The 22,277-nt window shown below is 41.4% G+C and overlaps 1 protein-coding gene and 1 pseudogene across 2 annotated transcripts in view; both read right to left on the bottom strand.

Annotated features, from left to right (window-relative positions):
* The window catches only part of Ywhae (tyrosine 3-monooxygenase/tryptophan 5-monooxygenase activation protein, epsilon), a 52,923-nt gene that overhangs the window by 23,879 nt on the left and 6,767 nt on the right, over window positions 1-22,277 (bottom strand). The window lies entirely within an intron of this gene.
* Window positions 9,085-9,806, bottom strand: LOC102022920 (annotated as a pseudogene).

Here is a 22,277-nt window from a genome sequence, read left to right as displayed (position 1 = left end):
TTTTTCTCCGGTACCGGGAACCGAACTCACGACCTTGCGCTTGCCAGGCAGGCGCTTTGCCGCTGAGCTAAATCCCCAGCCCCAGGTCCTTTTTATTTTGACAGATTGTGCTAACGCCCGGGCAGGACAAACTTGTGATCCTTCTAGCTCATCCCAGGTCCTAGCATTAAAGGCATCCCCGACTGTCCCCAGATACTCATTCCTTTAGGTAATAAATTAAGGAACAATACGTTTATAGCTAGTCCTTTGTGCCAATTTGTACAAATTAGGGTTACTGTGAAGCATTAAGATAACATGAGTGTCATCATTATCCTTTTAAACCTGTCACAGAAACAATCCTAATTATAATGTATCCCAATGCCAAAAAGGAAAGCAGATTTATCCCATGCTCTAGATTAACCATAGTGTTAAAACATCCATCAACACAGCTCCAACTATTATATTCACATGAACTACCTCAGCACAACTACCATCTCATGACATTTTCTTTGAAGCAAGTATTTTTCTTCAGTGTGATTAGGCTGGGCATAGTGATGCACACCTGTAACCCCAGCACCCAGGAGAGGCTGAAGCAGGAGGATAGCAATGAGTTCAAGGCCAGCCTGAACTGCATAGGAAGATCCTACGTCAAAAAAAAAAAAAAGATCAGCAATAATGGTTATAAAGGGCATTTGGTTACATGAGGTTTGGGTAATGCAATACATTTTCTGAAAATTTTTAATTTCTTTTTTTAAGACAGGGTCTGGCTATGTTGTTTAGGGTGGCCTCAAACCCATGGTGATACTAATGCCTCATTACAGAGATGAACCACCATGTCTGGCCTTTTGATATTGTAGGGACAATGAGCAGCCGGCTGGTTGAAAAATCACCCTTCTGCATAAATTCAGCAACACTCAATGCCCACAGTTCTAAACCAGGCATGGTGGTGTATGCCTGTAATCCCAGCACTAGGGAGGCTGAGGCAAGAGGAATGCCTGAGTTGAGGTGAGCCTGGACTGCACAGTTGAAGGCCAGCCTGAACTAAGTGGTGAGACCTGTCTCAAAAAAAGAAAGAAAGAAAGAAAAAGTGACAGGCAAGGAAAATTTGTATTTTTTAGGAAGACTGTAACTTCAGCTTACACATACGCACATCCTTCCTTATCTTTTCTCCACAGCTTGTTTGCTGCTTTGGGGGAAGGGGTGGCACATTCCAGACCCATCACATCTAAATCCTTCAAAGACAGTTCAAGTCCATAAATTAACCTACTTGATAAAGGTGAGCAACTTGAATTTAAGGTGATGAAAGAGGTTCAAAAGGCTTAAAGCATGTTTTTAGGTAAAACACTTTAGATTCCTCATTCTTAAAAACATCTCAAGAGTACACATAGATCCCCAATTCTGAGTGTGTACTTCCTTATGCCTAATAAGCTATTCTATACCACCTGATGGGTCTTAAAATTCCTTTTCTGTGATGAAAATCTACCTACTCAGAGCTGGGTGTGGTGGTGCACAATTGCAATCTCAGCAGTCAGGAGGTAGAGGCAGACTCTGTCTCAAAAAAATCAAAGAGAGGGCTGGGGTTGTAGCTCAGTGGCACAAGAGCCTGCCTGGCAAGCTCAAAGTTCTGAGTTCAATTCCCAGTACTGAAAAAAAAAAAAAATATATATATATATATAGATAGATAGATAGATAAATATATAGATATCAGAAAGAACGGAGTTGGTGGGCCAAGATGAGGTCCCCAATTTCCCTTCCGGGAGGAGGTCCTCAGACCCTGTCCAGTGACAGACATCTACTACATGAACCAAGCCTGTGTCTGGGACACCTCTATGTATTATTGACAGGAGAGCCAAATATCTTTCCCCTTAGTTTTAGTTTAGCTTTCATTCTTGGTTGTGTTTTCTGAAGTATCTACAGACTCGCTCAGAGTGAATGAAGCAATACAATGAATACTGAAGTATTACTGACAGAGTCATTCAAACTCATTCACAGCCAGGCATGGTAGCTCACGCCTGTAATCCCACCACTCAGGAGGCTGAGGCGGGGGATCGTTGCAAGTTTGAGGCCAGCCTGGGCTACAAAGTGAGCTCAAGGCAAGCCTGAGCGGCACAGTTTCAACTACCAGTAGGACATGCACAACTGTCCCATCAGGTCTTATAAAGCAGTACCCCACCCCCCCAAAAAAAAAACCTAAAAGTGTTTTTGGTAGACAAATTAACCAAGAAACTCAATTCTATAGTTCCTAAAAAGCCAGGTTCTAAACTGACTTACAAGTGTAGCAGAGTACAGTATCATGGCAAATTTTTAGAAAAGGCACATTGGGGGTGTGTAATGTCCATATTTATTTTATTTTTTGGTTCTTTTCTGGTACCGGGAATCGGAAATCATGACCTTGTGCTTGCCAGGCAGGCACTGTGCCGCTGAGCTAAATCCCCAGCCCCTCCATGTTTATTTTTTAGGAATATTTCTATTGATGAATTATTAGTTTTAATTTTATGTGTTTTATTATGCTAAACAATGTGTACTTCACAGGAAAATAAAATATTAAATTTTTAATATGTAATGAATGTATACAACATCAAAATTTTCAGCATCAACTGTTTACTTCTTTATAAGATCTAGAAAATACCAGCAGAAACAAATTCCAATGTGAACGACAATGAAAATATAAACAAAACCTGACCAGAAATAATCTTTGCTTCAATTATCACACTTAAGGCAGACTTCACACATGAGAACAGCATGTTCCATACGCAAGTCTCACACTGACAGCACATGTGCTTAGCTTTCCTTTTCTGTTTGGCAGGTCATACTTGTCACCTCTCTTGTCTTCCTTTTTTATCAGGAGCTTCCTATTATACAATGTCCCCTTTGCAAGAAAGTGAAGTATCTATAAAATATCAAATATGTACTAGTGTTTACAATAATCATCAACATTTTCTACATTAACTGTTTACTAAATCTAAAAATTACAGCAGTAGCAACCAAGCGCAAGGTTGCGAGTTTGATTCCTGGTACCAGAAGAAAAACAAAAAACAAGAACAATAAAAATAAATATAAAAATTACAGCAGATATAAATTCGTATGTGAACTACAATGAAAATACAAATAGGCCAGGCATGGCAGCACATGCCTGTAATCCCAGCACTCGGGAGGCTGAGGCAGGAGGATCACTCAGAGTTTGAGGCCAGCCTGGACTACAAAGTGAGTTCAAGGCCAACCTGAACTGCACAGTGAAACCCCGTCTCAAAAAAGTAAAAAAACACATACGCGCTTCAGCAGCACATAAACTAAAAAGATCAAAAAACAACAACAAAAAAAAAAACAGAAAAAAAGAAAACATACAGCTAAAACTCTACCACAAAAATAATCTTGAGGGGCTGGAGATTTAGCTCAGCAGCACAGCGCCTGCCTGGCAAGCACAAGGTCGTGAGTTTGATTCCCGGTATTGGAAAAAACAAACAAACAAAAAATTAATAATAATCTTGAGCTGGGGATATAGCTTAACAGCACAGTACCTGCCTGGCAAACACAAGGTTCTTCAATTCCTGGTACCAAAAAACAAAGACCTTTACTTCAATTATCACACCTGAGGCAGTTTTCACACAAGAGAACATGTTCCACACACAATCATCATTTTACACTGATAGCACATCTGCTTTGTTTTTCTGTCCTTGGTAGGACATACTTGGTATCTTCCTGGCCTTCCTATTTTCTTAGGAAGTTCTTGTGATCTTTCACCTGCATGTTCTCCCATTTGCTCCAGGAGTTTTCTTTTGGGGAGTTCTTTAGGTAGATATATACTGTTCGTGCTCTGTTGTAGCTGATTATTTATCACTTCCAGTCAGTCCCAATCCTCTAAGAAAATTTCTCCATGATATTTTGTGCCTATTATTTTCTTTGTAAACTATGACGAACTATTTACACCTGATTTTTTTTTTTTTTTTTTGGGGGGGGTTTTCTCCGGTACCGGGAACCGAACTCACGACCTTGCGCTTGCCAGGCAGGCGCTTTGCCGCTGTGCTAAATCCCCAGCCCCTACACCTGATATGTTTAGGATCCAGTAAAACACAACCACTGGCCAACACTCTGTACTTCAAGTGACATCATAGTCACTTGAACATCTACTCTGCCTTTCATTTTGTTGTAACGTGTGACCATTTCTGGCTTTATTTGTGTTGAGGATTTACTATCACTCTGTTTGTAGCCACAGTCTCCCTATGTAGTCCAGGCTAGCCTGGAACCCAATATGGAACACAGGCGGACCTTGAACTGAAAGGATTCTCCTGGTGCTGCAATTACCGGCATGCATCACCACACCTGGCATCAGTATCAATCTTATCGTCATGGTATAATGTTGACAGTAACAGTACTACTTTGTTTCTCTTCACCATGAGATGTTAAGTTTTTGAAATCCAAAGATTTTACTACATATCTCTCTATTGTGAACCTGCAACAATTCTTCAGGAATCTTGGCTTTGCTCTTCAAACTAGTTCCTGTACTAGTCAACTGGTGTTCTTTTAGCAAATGTAACATTAATGGTAACTAGTGAACTGTCAAATGTGACATTTGGGTTACTTTTTAAAATAGGTGCAACAAGTTTGTTCACAAAGTCATACAGTTTATTTCTGCATGAAGAATGACCTGGTGGTTGGGTTTCAGGATAAATTTCTAAATTCAAGGTGTAAAAACCTCTTCGCATATACCAGGGCACACATTTTAATAATGTATTCGGATGGTTTACTTGGCATATACTGTATTGCTATAAGTTTCAACAACCACGAAAATGACACAAGGTGTTCATCAACTGTCATGTGTTCAGATGGTGTGTATAAATTGCTTCAGTTTGAAACAAAGCTTTTGAAAACTAAGCTAATAGCCTTTTTTTTGGTCTTTTTGAGACAAGGTCTTGCTATGCAATTTAGGTTGGCCTTCAACTCACTTTGTAGCACAGGCTGTCCTCAAACTTGCAGCAATCCTCCTACCTCAGCCTCCTGAGTGCTGGGATTACAAGCATGTGCCAAGACCTAATAGGCAAATGGTAGGATTTTTTTCCTTACTGTATCTTTTTTGTCTTCAAAACATTAACTTTAAAGGAAACCAAATCTCTCCAGTGTCATTACTCTAAAAATCTCAACACCATCTGGGTGTGGTGGCACATACCTGTGAACCCAGCACCTGGGAGGCTGAGGCAGGATTGCCGGGAGTTCACGCCAGCCTGGGCTACGTGGTGAAATCAAGGCCAGCATAAACTACAAAGTGAGACCTTGTCTCAAAAAACCATAAATACATAAATATCTCCATGCTACATCTGTCACTTTCTGTCACTTCTCCATAAATCCTTTCGCTTCTGAAGATTAGAATGATGAAATCCTACTATGAAGGCTTTTAGTTCTGATAGTGAGGTGTTATGATAAATATTACTTTTAAGTATTATTACTGGTGCATACAGAATGTTTTCTTGTACTTCATTATTAGTATATTTCAAAACATCTTGCAGAATATCATCTGTTACAAACAACTCTCAACACTGAACCTCAATGTTGGCATTCTGTCAAATAGGTTTCACCCCTGGTAAGAACTTAATATTTCTGACCTGGTTCTAACATTGGATCATTCAGGTATACATAACCATTCTGTAGCACTATGACTAGTCAAATACCTATTTACATTACTATTTTCTTCCCCATCTGAGTCAAGATCTTCATTCTATACTTCTCCCCCTCCACACACACACATTTTTTTTTGATACTAGGAATCAAGCTCACAACCTCAAGGCTTGCCATGCAGGCACGGTGGTGCTGAGCTACACAGCCAACCCATTCTATACTTCTCTATCAGTCATATCTCTGTCACATATTGGTTTATTTTATTTTATTTTTTTGTTTTTTTTTCCGGTACCGGGAATTGAACTCACCACCTAGCACTTGCCAGGCAGGCGCTGTGCCGCTGAGCTAAATCCCCAGCCCCTTGTCATATATTGTTAACTTCTTTGGTTTACAGATCGAAGTCATTACTGGTAGCCAAGTCACTCACTTTCAACCTCTTGAAGTTCTCAAAGTGAATTCTCATGTGATATTGTACTAAATTGGGCTAATTCTACAAGAAAAACAATAAGAAAACATTTAATAAAAATGTAAGCTGGGCATGGTGGTGCAGGCCTATAATCCCAACACTCAGGAGGCTGAGGCAAAAGGATTGCTGTGAGTTGGAGACCAGTCTGCACTAAGTAAGTGAGTTCAAAGCCAGCCTGCAATAACAGCGAAACCCTGTCTCTAAAAATATTGTGCACAAAAATGTAATGTGGCACATAAAGTGGGAAAACTCACCCATTCACACTGTGACACAAGCATACATCTTGCCATTCACTGTATTAAATGAGTAAACACAAAGATTGCTTCCTATATTCCCCCCAGTGTAGCTGAGATATACAGCCATCTACCATTATGCTAATATACACATTTTCCTTAGAAAAGCATGGAATGGGGGCATCTGTGACCCAGTGTGAAGAACCACAGTTAATACACCTCATACTAAACCATCTAGGACCACAACCCTTTTTCCAACATTAAAAAAAAAAAAAAGGAAAGTTTGCCAGCTATTAGAATTAATTTTAATTTTAAGGACAGAAATCTAAAGCCAAGTGTAATTTGCCTTCAGTCACAAAATCCAAACAGAATGTAACTTAAGAGCTTGCACTCTTAACCACACCTGATGGACTTTCCACATATTGTTCCCCTAGAAAGTCTTCCATCCAAGAACATTGAAGTTAAGGACGGGGATATAGCTCAGTGGCATAAGCGCCTCCCTAGCAAGTGCAAGGTCCTGAGTTCAATTCCGGTACCCCCCCCCCAAAAAAACCACTGAAATTACAAACACCAAAGAAAGAAAAAAGCACAGCATCTGACAATGCCTTAAAAATGTTCTGTCACTTGAGGTTCTGTAGAGTTCTTTCTTGGTTTTGCTTTACAGCGGGGTTATCAACAACAGGCCAATGACTCTTAGAACCTTGGAAACTAGTCATTGTTCTAGTTCGAATTTAAATGTCTGGGGAAGCGGGGCCTAAACCCAGGGTCTGTACACTGTACTACACCCCAGCCCTTAAAAGATAGGATCTTCCTAAGTTGCCTATGTTGAACTCTTAACTTGTGGTTCTCCTACCTAGATCTTCCCAAATGCTAGAATTATAGGTATATGTGAGCCTTCCTGTGTTGTCTCATCCATTTCTGTGTTAAGAATCAGTATTTGTCTTCCCATTAAGTATTAACCTTTCTAAGCTGTGCACAGTAGGACATGCCTGTAATTTCAGCACTGGGGAGGGTAAAGCAGAAAGATCCCTCTGAGTTCGAGGCCAGCCTGGGCTACAAAGTGAGTTTAAGGCCTGCCCAAACTGCACAGTGAAACCCTGTTTCAAAAAGAAAACCAAAACAAAAAAAGTAGTATTACCTTCCTATGTGGCATGAACTGTATTTCCATCTCTACATTGCAAGAACATAGTATTTAATGACACAAAATGCACGCAACACCATATTTGATTGGACATGAAGAGAGTGACATTTTAATGGCTTACATCCTAGTTAAGTGAAATCTGTTTAAGGCCCCTCCCCACACCCCAATAAAGACAAATAATCCCTTCAGAGCAATTTTAACAAAAGCTGTTACTGCAGCCCACTTTATAAAATTCACCTCTTTATACAAATCACCTCAGTAAAAATTTCTTTGTACCATTTATCAGCTTACCAGGCATGACTGTTTGAAATTTTTACTTTTGAATCTATCGGAACATACACACACACACACACGTACAGTGTGTGGTGGTGGTGATGGTGGTGGTGGTGGTGGTACCGGGGACTGAACTCAGGGCCTTATGCATGTTAGACATGCACTGTACCACTGAGCTACAACCCCAGTCCAACACTATCAGAACACATATTACAGCAAGGCATGGTGGCACATGCCTGTAATCCTGGCACAGAAGATAAGAATAAAGGATCACCATAGGTTAAGACTAGTTACAGTTCAAGAACAGCCTGAACTACATGCCAAGGCCTTGTCTCAAAAAAAAAAAAAGAACACCTATATTCTCAGCCCTATAGGAGGATGAGGGGTAAATTCAATTCCAGAACGAAGCAGATCTAGCAAGACCCTGCCTCAATAAAAAAGAAACGGGGATATAGCTCAGTGCAAAGGCCCTGGGTACTGAAAGGTGGTGTTGAGGTAAAGTAAGGAGTGATTTCAGTTGTTTGTCAAAAATTTAGGAACCAGTTCCAGGGTTTTCTTTAAGATTTTAAATTGCTTAAGTGAGTAAATGAACATGTAAATCAATTTCTGTTCAGCATATGAAAAAAATGTAAGATAATGTTTTCTTTTTTCTCTTTTTTTTTTTTTTCTTTTTTCTTTTTTTTTTTTTTGAGACAGGGTCTCACTATGCAGTTCAGGCTGGCCTTGAGCTCACTTTGTAGCCCAGGCTGGTCTCCAACTCATGATGATCCTCCTACCTCAGCCTCCTGAGTGCTGGGATTACAGGTTTGTGCCACCACGCCCTGCTCTCTTTGATTTTTTGAGACAGAGTATTATTGCTCTATAGTTCAGGCTGGCCTTGAAATCAAACAATCTTTCTGCCTCAGCCTCCCAAATGCTAGAATTACAGGCATGCACCACAGTGCACGATGTAAATAGAAAACACAGGAAGATCTGAAAAGTACCTCTGAAAAGGTCCTACCTACCAACACTTTCACTATCATTGTAATATCTACATACCACTTGTACTGTTATTTTCAAGGCAGACCAAAATATATAAAAGATATATTGGTAAGACAGTTCACTGAAAGGGAAGGTTTGTGCTAATACTGTTTGGACAATTAAATGCCAATATCTTATACTCGAGTAAGTAATTTAAAGGTAACAAGCGAGGCGTGGTGGCTCATGCCTGTAATCCAAGCACTCTGGAGGCTGAGGCAGGAGGACCACTGTCAGTTTGGAGGCCAGCCTGGGCTACAAAGTGAGTTCAAGGCCAGCCTGAAGTGCATAGTGAAACTCTGTCTTAAAAAGACTAAATAAATAAAGGTAACAATAGGCAATGTAATAACCATTGTCACCCTCCTATTACCTTACACCATTTTAGCTGGAAAATTCAGACTAGAGTTTCACTCTCACTTACCTGTTTATTTACATGCTTTTACTTCAAGTATGTCACTTAACTTGGGAACTTTTTTTTTTTTTTACAACCAAGCATCATCAATTTATTAAAAGAGTTGTCTCAGCGTCTGCGATGGTGACCTCAACCTCCATTCCTGGCTCGATACTGATGGACGTGATCTGCTTGATGGTCTCCGACGGGCTGTGCAGGTCGATGAGCCGCTTGCAGATCAGCATCTGAAGCGGTCCCACGTCTTCGACCCCTTGCCACAGGGCGTCTTTCTGGTCGTGATCCTCGAGGTCTTGGTGGGCATGCACACCGGGCCCTTCACCTTCAGGTTCTTCTCCTTCACCCCGCGGATCAGGTCGGCGCACACCTCCTCCAGCGACTTCACGTTGCAGCTGGTGAGCATGATCCCGATGCGGTGGATCGCCACCTCGGGCTCCATGGGTGTCTTCCCACTGTCCTTGAATGCCATGGCTGTAGCGCGGCCTCCTGACCTACTTGTTCCTCCACGAGAGCGAACAGCAGTGAGTCAGGGGCGGGAGTGGATGCTAGGAGCGGACGGCACTTCGGGCGCCTCATCCACAGAAAAAAAAGCGGGAACTTTCAACAGCAGGGTTACCTCCCCTTCTTCTCTGGGTTATGGTTAAAGTAGGAAATGGTCCCACACACAACAGAAAATCCTAATTTCTTGGGGCTGGGGATTTAGCTCAGCGGCAAAAGCGCCTGCCTGGCAAGCGCAAGGTCGTGAGTTCGGTTCCCGGTACAGGAGAAAAACCAAAAAAAAAAAGAAAAAAAAAAAAAGAACAGAGTAAAATCCTAATTTCTTTATTTTTTAAAGACTGCCTCACTGGGGCTGGGGATTTAGCTCAGCAGCACAGCACCTGCCTGGCAAGTGCAAGGTCGTGAGTTCAATTCCCTGTACCAGAAAAAAAAAAGATTGCCTCACTTTCAAGATTAAAAAACAAAATTAGGTATGGTGACACACACCTGTAATCCCAAGACTCAGGAGGCTGAGGAAGAAGTATTGCAAGAATTCAAGGTCAGCATGGAATACAAACACCAGTTCAAGAAACAAAAGTGCCAGGCATGGTGGCAGTGCACGCCCATACTCCCAGCACTTGGAAAGGCTGGAGCTGGAGGATTGCTGCAATTTTCAGGCTAGCCAGGGCTACAGTGAGTTTTTTGGGTTTTTTTCTTTATGGCCTTTTTGAGACAGGGTCTCACTATGCAGTTCAGGCTGGCCTTGAACTCACTTTGTAGCCCAAGATGGCCTTGAACTTGCAATGAACCTCCTGCTTCAGCTTCCCAAGTGCTGAGATTACAGGTATGAGCCACCATGCCTGGCCTTACAATGAGTTTAAGACCAGCCTGAATTCAAAAAAATGGAGAGAAAGAGAGAATAATAAATACCTAAGAGGAAGAACCATCATCTAAATCTAATAAAGTCCTTTGTGCAACCTAGTTCCATTTTTTCTACCTTAGAATATTCTTGGGTCTCATATGCTTAATCTCATGTCTGTCCCTTTCACAATATACACAGAAAACCCCCCACCCCCACTATTTAACACATTTGAAAAACTGAACTTGTCCTTGCTCCCCTTTGAAATTCCTGTATCACAGAAGCTGGCAATCACTCTTGTTTTTAGCCACAGTCCTCTGTAAACTCTTATACAGCCGGGTATGGTGGCACATGCCCGTAATCCCAGCACTCAGGAGGCTGAGGCAGGAGAACGGTTGCAAGTTCAAGACCAGCCTGGGCTACAAAGTGAGTTCAAGGCCAGCCTGAGTGGCATAGCAAGACCCTGTCTCACAAAGATAAAAACAAACAAACAAACAAAACCACCGCTTATACAGTATTTTAAGAAATTACTGCACCATTGACAAGGGATACCAAATCAATCAATACCTATTGACTGAAAAATCCAAGAATGAAACTACAACAAAAATTCTCTAAAATGCATTTGAAGGGGAAATTCCCAACCACCAATTAAAATGTAATATAAAAGTATAGAGGCAAAGAAAAGCAATGGATATAAAACCACAGTGGAAATTACAATACAGCTCAGTGATATAGCATTTGCCTAGGAAGCATGAGGCTCACAGCTGGACCCCAAAGCATTAAGGAAAAAATATCCAAGTACACTAAACAATCAACTCAAAAATCAATAAAGTATGGAGTAAACTCTTGCAGAAGTTTTTAGATCAGGTTACATTTGACTGATAGATAAAATCCTAAAATAATCCTAAATATGCTGTGTTGATATTTTCATCATCTGAGCTAGAGAAGCAGTTCAATGGCAGTCCTTGCCTAGTATGAGTATGAGGCTCTGCTCTGGTGTCAAACCATCCAAAAAAAGAAAAGAAAAAAATCTGCAAAGCAATAGACTTGCAGTACTAGCAACAGAACCTAAAAATGCTAATACTGAGCTACATTCCACCCCCTACTTTTTCCTGGTACTGAGGATGAGCACAAAGGTTCCTTCAACACTGAAGGATATGCCCAGCTCTTTTTATTTTGAGACAGGATCTCACTAAGTATCCCAAGAGGGACTTGAAATAGCCAAAGTCTGCTTCAGCCTTTCTCATGTAGGGATTATAGGCATGCAGTACAACCCCTGGCTCCATGGCAAAATTTTGAGACAGAAAGCAATGCACACATACACAAAAAAAAAGCAATGCACTTCCAATAGCCTCAATCTCAGGATCCCTGGCAATATCTGACTGCTCAAGTAACTGCTGAGAGCCTCTACAAGGGAGTTTTGCCAGGGATATAGTTCAGTGGCACAAGCACTTGCCTGGCAAGCACAAGGACCTGAGTTCGATTACCGGTACCAAAAAGAAAAAAGAAAATATTTACCAAAAAAAAAAAAAAAATTATAAAGCTGGACGTGGTGGCGCACGCCTGTAATCAGTGGCGCACTTGGGAGGCCAAGGCAGGAGGACTGGCGTGAGTTCGAGACCAGCCTGAGCTACAAAGTGAGCTCAAGGCCAACCTAAAACTGCATAACAAGACCCTATCTCAAAAAGACCAAAAAAAAGAAGAAAAAAAAGGGAGTTTTATAGGTCATCTGCCCAGTACTACCCACCCCCAAGTCATCCTGCTGGGCAATCCCGTCACTCTGGGAGGCTAAAACAGTAGGGTGGAGAATTTGAGGCCAGCCTAGGGGTACCTGAGTTCCAACTCAGGTGGGACTACAGAGTGAGACCCTATCTCAAACAGCATCCCCCAAAATAAAAGTTACTTCTAGCAGGAAGAAGTAGTTTTCATTATTTACTTGTGTGGCTATAAGGCTCTGACATTTTTTACATTTACACATTTTGTATTTTAATTGAAGTTTAAGTTTTTTAAATACCTAAGTTTTAGTTCAAATATTATACACTAGGGGCCAGGTGTGGTGGTGCACACCTGTAATCGCAGCACTCCCGAAACTGAGGCAAGAGAAGCGCTTCCAAATTAAGGCCACAGTGAGAACTTGTCTCCCCGTTTAAAAAAAAAAAAAAGCATTAAGGCTAAGGATATATAGCTCAGTGGTAAAATGCTTGCCTAATTCCCACAGGCCTCAAGACCAATCTGCAGCAAACCCAAATATTTTACATACATGTGCACAAACTATTTACATATAAACTGACAGCCGGGCATAATGGGGCACACCTGTAATCCCAGAACTTGGGAGGCTGGGGCAGGAGGATTGCAGTGAGTTCCAGGGCAGCCTGGGTTGCGCAGTGAGTTCAAGACCAGCCTTGCATAGTAAGCCCCTCTCTCAAAAAAATAAACTGACAGAAGCCTTTCAGAACACAACTGGGGAGGCTGGGGATTTAGCTCAGCGGCACAGCGCTTGCCTGGCAAGCGTGAGGTCGTGAGTTTGATTCCCAGTACCGGAAAAAAACCAAACCAAAAAAAAGTAATAAAAGAACACAATTGGTATACACAGCTAAAGATTTATGTTCATTTACTTTGACCAGCAAATCTCACTTTCAGAATCTCTCCTAAGTAATTGAAATGACAACTGTTTTTGGTACATTTCACTGCATTATACACACTGATTAAAACTATGTTATTAAATGTTATAATCAGGTGTGGTGACGCACGTCTGTAATCCCAGGACTTGGGAGGCTGAGGCAGGAGGATCACTATGAGATTTTGAGGCCAACCTGGGCTACAAAGTGAGTTCAAAAAATGGACAAGGTGGCCTACACCTGTAATCCCAGAGTTCAGGAAGCTGAGGCAGGAGGATCATTGCAAGTCCAAGACCAGCATGGGCTACAAAGTGAGCTCAAGGCCAGCCTGAACAGCATATTGAGACTCCGTCTTAAACAGACTCCCCCAGAAAAGAGACCCTTCACAATGGGGGAACAAAAAAAAAGACAGTACATCTTTAAAACAGACTAACGAAGCAGATTACTTCCATTAGTATCAAGCTGGGAGTAGAGGTCAAAGTCACCATCACAGATGCCTAAGGCAAGTGTTTTAATAAATTGATAATCAATTGTTTAAAAAAAAGACTGATGGAGACCACTATGAAGCAGCCCCAAGCAGGACTTAAATTAATCAACTGGCTTTACCTGTGAATCTGTCCAAAGCCTAGGCCACTTGTCTGGAAGTGGGAGATGGGTGATTAATAGTAAATGAACTTCTATGAGTCACTAATCCCTAAGGAATCGGGTAATGGTAGATGAAGCAGGAAAGCTTCAAAGGATAAGACAAGATCACAGCCAAGGATACCTGGATCCAATCTCAACTAGGTAAGACTATAGTCTCAGGCATCTCACTCCTGGATGGATTAACTTAATCCTTAATAAGGATTAATTTAATACCTTACTTGGAGAACTCCTTGAGTGATTCCACCCTTCTTGAGTACTCCCCTCCTTTCTTCTGATCAACAAATAAATAAGGGCCACCCACAGAAGGTCTTGGTCTTAGCCCTGAGAGAATCTCGAATTCTATGAGAGGGCTTTCATCTTCCTACAGCCCTGAAATCATTTCATTTGCCTCTTTTTATTTTGCCTTTGCCATACACTCGTGTTCAGGATGTTGTGGACCTGATCTGCCTGCAATAACTGACAGATGTTAACCCAATAAATAGTCCAGTTTAAAACTTCACTTTATTCCTCTTTTTTTTTTTGGTATTGGGAATCGAATCGATACGTTCCACTTTAATAAAACAGACTAACAAAGAAATTCAACTGGTTATAATTAAAGAATGTTACTACTTTAGGGGGTGCTGGGAGGCAAACCAAAGGGGCTACCACATGTTAGCCACATCTTCCACTCCTCAGAAACATTTTATTACCACTGCATTTTACAAACTGTGAATCTAACACTGAGACACACACACCACCACGGTACTGGGGATGGGACCCAGGGCCCTCTACCACTTAGCTATAATCCCCAGACCTTTAAGACACAATCTTGTTAGTTTTACTAAACTGCTGAGTCTGGCCTCAAACTTCCAATCCTCCCCATCTCTTGAGTAACTGAGATTACAGACATGTGCCACCACACCTGGCCCAATTCTTTGTTTTTCGAGACAGGATCTTGCTATGTAGTACAAGCTGCCCCTGAACTCACTATGTAACCCAGGTTGGCCTCGAACTCAAGTCAATATTCAATACTCCTGTCTCAGCCTCCCAAATGCTGGGACTACAGGCATATGCCTTGTTCAGCTTTCCAGTTCTCTTTTGCAAGAGAACAAAGCTACGCATGGTGCAAATGGCTATGATCCAATCACTAGAATGACTGAGGCAGGAAAATCTCAAATGCAAGGCCTGCCTCTGTGTTATGGTTTGTGTCTAGATGTCCCCCTAAAGCCTCATGCAATCATAGGGTTTTTTCAGAGGTGGGTGACTCTAGAGTGTGTGACTGATTCAATCTAGAGTGTGTGACTGATTTATAGTACAACGGTGGGATTAAGGGTAGAATCAGTCCACTGACTGAACTGCCCTAATCCCAGTAGGCTGGATACAATACAAGGGACAGAAAGACGCTTGTCTCCCTCTGGCTGCTTTTGCTGTCTTGCGCCACCATGAATGGTTGCCCCACTACATATGCTACCCTGCCCTGGAGCCAGCCGATTACGGACTGAAACCCCCATGAACTGTAAGATAAATAAACCTTTCCTCTTTTAACTTTGGGTGTTGGGCATTTTGTCTCCTCCAGAGAAAAGTAACTAAGACACTGGGTTTCACAGCGAAACTGTTTCACAACACCAAATAATAATTTAAAATAGAAATGTTAAAAAGGACTGGAAACAAGCGCAGTGTTACCACATACCTGTAAGCCCAGGCAGAAGGATCACTGTGAGTTCAAGGCCAGCCTTAACTACACAGCCAGAACTTGTCTCAAAAGGAGGTGAGGGAGCTGAGGGAGTGAGACAAGTGGCACTCGGTTGTAATCCTAGCACTAGGGAGCCCAAACCAAGAGGATCACTGAGTTTGAGGCCAGCCTAGGCTACACAGTGAGCTCAAGGCCAGCCTATACTACAAAGCCTATTTCAAAAAACCAAAAACAACAGGGCTGGGGGGCTGGAAATGTAGCTTGGTTCAAACCCAATTGGGGTTGGGGGAGGAATAATGAACATGAATGAGAATTGTAAACAGGATCTGAACCAGTGTAAAACAGAAGAAAAGTAAAAACAGACGAAAATCCATTAGGTAAATACAAAAAGCAAAAACAGCCAGCCGTGATGGGCACTCCCCTGTAATCCCAGTAATCAGGAGGCTGAGGCCAACTTGAACTACAAAGCAACCCTGTCCCAAAGAATCAAAACCAAAAATATTAAAGCCAGGTACAGTAGCACATAGCACACACCTATACTCCTGCCTATTGGAGGAGAGGAGGCTAAATCAGGAGATGATCACTGCAGCCCAGGAGCTCCCAGCTAGCCTAAGCAACACAATAACATGCCACCTCAAAAAAATAAAAAAATAAAAAAAGATTAAAAAGACCACCCCAAGAAGTATTTATGTACATCACTCAATAATCCTGACACTCCATTACAAATCTTGACACCTTTCAGTATTCTGAGGCCTTTCATGTTATAGGCTTTCATTCAAGATTCTTAACATTACATTAAGCTCTATGAAGTGACTTTACCTCACCACCACCACTGCTGGGGACTGGACCCAGGGCACAGCCACCTTCTCAGTTCTTTTTATTTTTAATTTTGAGACAAGACCTTACTAAATTGCCCTTTCTGGGCTCAAACTTGTGATCTGTTGGGAGCCACTGGAGCTGGTTATAAGTCAAGCAACAGTCAAGCTACCTCAGTATTGAAAAAGGCATCCTGCAGGACAATTACAGTTGCTGGTCGCTAGGCAACATTACCCCCCCATACTAACTTTACAGGTGTATAAAATAAACACCCCTACTGTTAAAGTCAGTCCTCCTGCTCATCAGGCAAGAGGTAACTCCACCAGACCCCAGCTCTTGTCTCGTCTTTATTTTTCTCATACCCACTGCCGTTTCTCTCCGGGGTACAATGAGAGACCAACGAGGTACACTACAGTGATCTGTTTGCCTCACCCTTCCAAATGACTGATAATGGGGCAAGGATGTAGCTCAGTGGTGGAGCATTTGCCTAGCATATGTAAGAGAGGTCCATCAACAGCATCACAAAAAAAGAAAAAAGACTATATCACAATTTCATATAATTCCTTACAATTCACCTAACAAAAATAGAAATATAAATGTAAATCCAATGGGAGTGTCTATATTCCCAGTAACTGCACTAGACTAGAAGTAGAACTGAAACTGTGAGAGTAGAACTGAAACTGTAGGCTCAATTAACAACAGCTGAATATAGATTTCTTTTTTTGAGACTGGGTCAATATGTAATCTAAACTATCCTCAAACTCATTTCTTGCCTCAGCCTCCTGAGTACTGGGATTATAGGCATGTGCAGGGTGGGCTGAGATTATAGGTGTGTGCTTCCACACACTTAGATGTGTTTTACAGTCCCCTCAATCCAATACTGACTAGCTAAGTATAAACAAAGTTTCAACCTATAAACTCATCATATAAAATTACTTTTGGAAATGCAATTACAGGTGAAAAAAACAGGCTCAAACATTTAAGGGATGCCTTAAAGGACAGCAGTCAAGAGCTAAAACCTAGATTAGCCCTCCATATATACATTTAATGATGACTCCTGGGGTCCAGTCCTAATTTCACTATTTCTTGTGGCCTCTGTACTAAAAAATATACTCAAGCTGCACACCACTTTATTTTCTTCATATATGAAAACTAACACTACTCAGAAATTAAGCCAAAAGACTACTCAAAGCAGGGGCTGGGGATTTAGCTCAGCGGCACAGCGCCTGCCAGGCAAGCACAAGGTCGTGAGTCCAATTCCCAGTACCGGAAAACAACAAAAACAAAAACAAACAAAAGACTACTCAAAGCAACTTTTTTAAATTATAAAATTAAATCTAAGTAACAGAAATAGGACCTTCAATGGTTTGGAATGCTGTTTATATGCATATACTGTACATCCAACAATTACAGAAGTGAAAGAAAAATCAGTGTTCTGGTTTGTTTTTGTTTTCTGAGATAAGGTCAAACTAGGTAGGGGGTCTTGAACTCACTACTTAGCTGAGGCTGGCCTAGGAACTCAGAATTCACAGTGATACTCCTGTCTCAGCCTCCCAAGTGCTGGGATTACAGGCATGCCACATCTGGTTCAGAAGTACTGTACTAGTTTTGTAATGAAACATTTGCCTGAAATATCAATGATATTACCAATTTGCACTCACTTAAAAATCTTTATCTGTAAATGGTGGTACCTACTGTGCAGGGTTGTTTTGAAGATTAAATGAGAAGGGACAGTAAACAATGTAGGGCATGGTGGAAAAACTTTAGTATTCAAAGTATTAAAGTTCAAAATCTATAATCTCAACACTTGGGAGGCTGAGGCAGGAGGACTGTTGCGAGTTCAAGACCAGCCTGGGCTACAAAGTGAGCTCAAGGCCTGACTGAACTGCACAGGAGACCCTGTCTCAAAAAGACAAAAAAAAAAAAAAAAAAAAAGCATAGTTTATGAACAACAGAATTGTTATAGGATTTTATTGTTAGTCAATAAATAGTTTTCAAAAGAGGTTTCTCAGTTTGTTAGTACCATTTCTCATCAGTTATCAATGAAGGAAAGAATTTAGTTTTCTTCAATCTTTACTTGGTTAGTGCTCACTTTGGCAGCACACAACACATATACTAAAATCTTGATCTGGTTGATTTTTTGTTGATTTTTGTTTCAAGAATCAAACTCAGGACCTCACACTTTGCCAGACAGGCACTGTGCGGCTGAGCTAAATCCCCAGCCCTTCCATCTTTATTTGGAACTAAGACCAACACCTGGTATAGTACCCAGTGAAGAGCAAACACTATTATCAATTTAGATTAACTCTTTACACATATCAAAAGAAAACTTCTGAAACCACCCATACATTAACTAGAACATAATCCCGAAGCTATCCTTTGTCTATTTTGTTCACTAATGAAATGTATAGAACAGTACCTGCTACACTGATAGAATTCAGTATGTATGGCAAATGATTTTGAACTTTTTTTTTTTGTCTTTTTGGAGACAGGGTTTCACTATGTAGTTCAGACTGGCCTTCAACTCTTTGTAGCCTAATCTGGCCTTGAACTCACAGTGGTCCTCCTCCCTCAGCTTCCCGGAGTGCTGGGATTATAGATTTTGAACTTTAATACTTTGAATACTAAAGTTTATCAAAACACAATAATCTTTTTTTTGTTTTGTTTTTCTTCCAATACCAGGACTCGAACTCACGACCTTGTGTTTGCCAGGCAGGCACTGTGTCTCTGAGCTAAATCCCCAGCCCCAACACAATAATCTTGACACTGAACTATGTACATTTTCTTCTTGTACCACCTCAAGCAGAGATGCATATTTTCACTCTACTTCCCTAGAAAGAAAAACATACAAATTACTTAACCTGAAGAATTTTAAAAGCTTCTATCAAATTAGTTTCTACTATATTTAAAAAAGCAAACAAAAAAAACCCCAGGACAACCTTTTATGCACATTCTAGGTTATAGAAGGAATTTCTCTTATCCCTCTCAACACTGACAAGGGAAATTTTTTTGGGAAGGTTTCAAAACAGGGTCTTGCTGTATATATATTGTTCAGGCTGACCTTGAACTCACAGTGGATCCTTCTGCCTCAAACTAGAAATTCTCCTTTATTCCATTCATCAAAATAGGTTTCTCCTGTAAGAATTTTAGGGAATACTGTATTCCCTTCCAGGCAGCCAGGAGATCCCAGGAGAAATCAAGAGGTGGGAAATAATATAAAGACTCCAAGAAATGACCTAAATTACTCAAGTATGGGATAAAGAGCAACCCAGCATAGTGCAAGCCTGTAATCTTGCTAGCTACTCATAAGGCTCAGAAAGAATTCCAAATTAAAGGACAACCTGAACAACTTAGTGAAAGACACTGTCTCAAAAAATAAAAAGGGGAAGTCACTTGGTGTGAAGGCCCTGGGGATGAGGTACCTGGGAACAGACAATTTGGACAACTTCTGAGGTGCAAATTTTCGGATCTAAGATTAAGGATTTTAAACTGGGTATGGTAATGCATGCCTGTAATCCCAGCACTTGGAAAGCTAATGTAGGAAGATCACCATGAGTTGGAGGTCAGCCTGGGCTTCACTGTGGGTTGAAGGCCAGCCTGAATTGCATAGAGACCCCATCTTTAAAAAAAAAAAAAAATTCTGTCTCCCAAAAAACTTAAATCTCAAGAAAACAAACAAAAAAACCAGAGCTAGGTGTGGTGGTGCACACCTAAAGTCCCAGTACTCCGGAGGCTGAGGCAGGAGGATCAGCCTGGGCCACAAGGTCAGCTCAAGGCTGGCCTGAACAGCATAGCAGAACCCTATCTCAAAAAGACAAAAAAAAAAAAAAAAAAAAAAACACCAGGCCAGTGCTGTGGCACATTCCTGTTATCCCAGCACTTGGGAGGCTGAGAATTGGAGGCCAGCACGGGCTATAGAGTGAGTTCAAGCCTGAACTACATTAACAAGACTTGTCTCGCAGGGCGTGGTGGCACACGCGTGTAATCCCAGCATTGGTGAGGCTGAGGCAGGAGGATCTTTGTGAGTTTGAGACCAGCCTGGGCCACAAAGTGAGCTCAAGGTCAGCCTGAACTGCACAGGAGACCCTGTCTCAAAAAGACAAAAAAAAAAAAAGACTTGTCTCAAACTAAAACACAAACCAGAGCCTCGGGATATATGTCAACGTTTGAGCACTTCGCCTACCATGCAGTGGCCATGGGTTGGACCATTAGCACTGCAAAAAAAAAAAAAGGGGGGGGTGGTGCATAAACCAAGATCATGATCGTGTTTCCTGAACTACTATACATACTGTACATTAACAGTATAAGAAGATGTGGGTTAGACTTCAAAAATATACATAGGGGCAAGTTTCTGAGCTTAGGACACTGGCTAAATATCTAAGTCTACTACATACTTAAAGAAAAAACTGTAGAGCAGCAGCACAAGCACCTGCCTGGCAGGCACAAGGTCCTGAGTTCGATTCCTGGTACCAAAGAAAAAAGAGAGCCATAACAAAAATCAAAGTACTTGGCTTTGATGCTACAGGCCAGACTGATACGCAAGCATGCTGTACTTTCAGCAACTATAACTGCCAAGGGTTTCTCCTCAAATTTTCCCATTCCTCTTTTGAGGGATTAAAGGGCTCGGGAAAAAAAAAAATCACTTTTCTTTTATCTTGTACTCTGCCAAATGCTTAACTACATCTGAGATCAAAAAACTTGTGAGGAAAAACAAAAAAACACAAAAAATTTGTGAGGAGAGGATTTAGATATAAGATATGTCTGGTAGCCAGGCATGGTAGTGCACACCTGTAATCCCAGCACTGGGGAGGCTGAGGCAGGAAGATTGCTGGAGTTCAAGGCCAGCCTGCACTACACAGTGAGACCTTGTCTCAAAAAAAAAAAGGCCTTAACTAAACCAGGTTTAGTGGTGCATGCCTATAATCCCAGCACTCTAAGGCTGAGACAGGAGAATCCCAAATTCATCTTGGGCTACCTAGAAAATTCAAGATTGGCCTGCATTTTACATAGCAAAATCTCACACACACACACACACCCCCAAAAAAACCTTAAACTAAGATTCCCTTAGGGCAGCGGTGGCCTATCATTGACAGGCTAAAAGGTTAACCATCAACACACACACACACACACACTCTCTCTCTCTCTCTCTCCCTTCTCCCTCTCTCTCTCTCTCTCTCTCCCCCCCCCAAAAAAAAACCTTAAACTAGGATTTCCTTAGGGCAGTGGTGGCCTATCACTGAAAGGCTAAAAGGTTAACCATCACTGCCTTAAGGGCAAGTATGTCACCCAACACAATCACAGTTTATGCCAGCTGTTCTAGCAAAATTATAAATAAGTACCTCTTGTTTTCTAGGTGTCCTGATTTGGATGATGAATTTGGGCGAGTTTTTTTGAGAGACAGTCTTGCTATGTAGCACAGGCTGGCCTCAAATTCATGGAAATTCTCCCCTCTCAGTCTCCTCAGTGCTGGGACTACAGGCATGTTCACACCTGGTGACATTTTACTGTGACCCGTGACCTTTTATTTATTTATTTATTGTTCTTTTTTTGAGATAGGGTTACACTATACAGTTCAGGTTGGCCTCGAATTGTGATCTTCCTGCCTCAATCTCCCAAGTGTGTCACCTCACCTTGCAAGCATAAATATTTAATGAACTCAAAACAAAAGTCTACTGGCAACTCAAATTTGTTGTTTATCTGTACCAAATTTAACTGACCATTTCAAAAACAGTAACAGCAACTATGTTTGATTATTGTTCCTCTAGGTTGTTTGGAACATTTTTGAATCACATGTCAACCTTTGACCATCCTAGAAAAAGTTCTGACAACTTTAACTTGAAATACTCTTTGAGACAAAGATTGGGGGGGAAAAAAAAAAAAAACAGGCGTAAGGGGCTGGGGATTTAGCTCAGCAGCAGAGTGCCTGCCCGGCAAGCATGACGCCATAAGTTCGATTCCCAGTACCGGGAAAAAAAAAACCGGCATGATAACCTGTAACCCAGCTACTAAGGAGGATGAGGTTGGACTGAGGTTGGACTGAAAATTTACAAGATTTAAAGTGC

Source organism: Chinchilla lanigera, unplaced genomic scaffold, assembly GCF_000276665.1.
Source record: "Chinchilla lanigera isolate Chin_1 unplaced genomic scaffold, ChiLan1.0 scaffold00080, whole genome shotgun sequence".
In the NCBI taxonomy this organism is placed as follows: Eukaryota; Metazoa; Chordata; class Mammalia; order Rodentia; family Chinchillidae; genus Chinchilla; species Chinchilla lanigera.
This window is presented reverse-complemented; position numbering and strand designations above follow the sequence as displayed.